This window comes from Branchiostoma belcheri, unplaced genomic scaffold (assembly GCF_001625305.1).
Source record: "Branchiostoma belcheri isolate BF01 breed outbred unplaced genomic scaffold, Haploidv18h27 scaffold403, whole genome shotgun sequence".
NCBI classification, from domain to species: domain Eukaryota; kingdom Metazoa; phylum Chordata; class Leptocardii; order Amphioxiformes; family Branchiostomatidae; genus Branchiostoma; species Branchiostoma belcheri.
In genome coordinates this window covers 58,965-60,619 of record NW_017804025.1, presented here as the reverse complement: position 1 = coordinate 60,619, position 1,655 = coordinate 58,965, and the positions used below count along the sequence as shown (strand labels likewise).

The window sequence follows — 1,655 nt, the reverse complement described above, 5'->3', positions numbered from 1 at the left end:
CCCCCCCCCCGCGTCAAAAGCGCGCTTTTACAAAATAAGCGTGGTCTAGAGCATTGGCCCTTTGACTGGAAAACATCACAATCAAATAATACATATGGTATACGTATACATATTTGCTATCCAGTTTTTGAGGAACCGTCGCAAGGGCCTGTACGGCTACCTTTCGGCGCCACAAGAAAACCTCAATATCATGAAAACCTCATCCATAGAATTTACTTGCTGTTGCCCAACGCTTCATGTTCCAACAATTCAAGAAGGCGCGCGCTGTGGCGATCCTGTGAAGACATGACGACAACGCCTTCCATGACTCATGCCTACTGGTACGTGGTTTGATATAGTGAAATACCTTTATTGTACATTCATGCCACGACGGGCTAGGTACAGGTCAAGATATGACAGACACATAACAAACGTAAATAAACAATTGGAGACAAAAGATGCACTACTTGACTTAGACATACATACATAAGGAACATACAAGGGTACTATACTAGGCTTATACAAAGTGTTCTAGTCACTGAGCTAATATAGAGAGGTCAACTTCTTCTCGCTTTTTTTGTACAGTGAAAAATGTGGGAGCAGATCATGTTTGTGATACAGGGTTTGTCTAAACGCATCAAAAATATAAATTTATCATTTGCGCTTAGGTGTTCAAAGTATGGGAACTTCTCTTTGATATAATTGAAAAGGACAGATCTTTCATTAGAATATAAACAGTCTATGTTGGAGTTCCCATTCAACGTCCGTTCTTTATTAGTCTGAAATAGTGAGTGGGCACAAACGTAACGTCACGAAACAATCAATATAAGAGTTTCCGTGCGCTTTTTCTGGATACTGTTTAATAGCTTTTATGGCATTGTCATTGTTGTCATCTTTGTCCAATTTCTGCCTAATTTGACTTCCCTTACGCAGCAATTCACCAGGGTGGGGGTCATCAATGACAATAAACTTTGTTGCACAACAATTGTACAGGATTGCTGTATAACAAACATACTATGGGGATTTATCTACCTTTATAAGTTACAAAGACTATGTAGTATGCGACACACTCCTTGTTCAGGTATTTTGGTCCGTCACTATGGTGACGAGGAACAACATAGGACACTGGCAGAACTCAGGTGATGGCTATTTAAATATTGATACTGCTGACAATAGTCGGCCTTGCTCCGGAATAATAAGAGCGTGTTTTCAGGCGAGTAACACAGGTGTGACGAGAATATCTCGATGTTTATTACTGTAATTCCTGATTTTGCCGCGGTAAATATGTTCGTTATGTATGTTCGTCACTTCTGTACTGCGAACTTTATCATTACCGTTAACAAAAAAAATCCGACTTTCTTTTCTCTGCAGCTGACCTGTTATTTCAAAGTTTATTATCTCCTAATTTGAAAATGTCCGCCTTGTTTTGTTCACCCTATCGCTTTAAAATGTGGAGTCCTTGGAGGATATTGTCATAAAATTCACTTGCTGTTGTCAATATGTGACTTCTTTATGTTCCAACAATTCATGTGGCGATCCTGTGAAAACATGGCGACAACTGAAGACAGCTTTTACACTGAGGAACATTACCCAAACACTCAAAACAAATTGTCTGATAATTATGACAGTATTAAGCTTGCATTCCACAATAAAGTATAAGTATTATGTAGCATAAG

General features: G+C 39.1%; 1 pseudogene; it reads right to left on the bottom strand.

Moving 5' to 3' along the window:
- LOC109477669 overlaps positions 1-1,655 on the bottom strand; it is a 39,170-nt pseudogene that overhangs the window by 4,489 nt on the left and 33,026 nt on the right.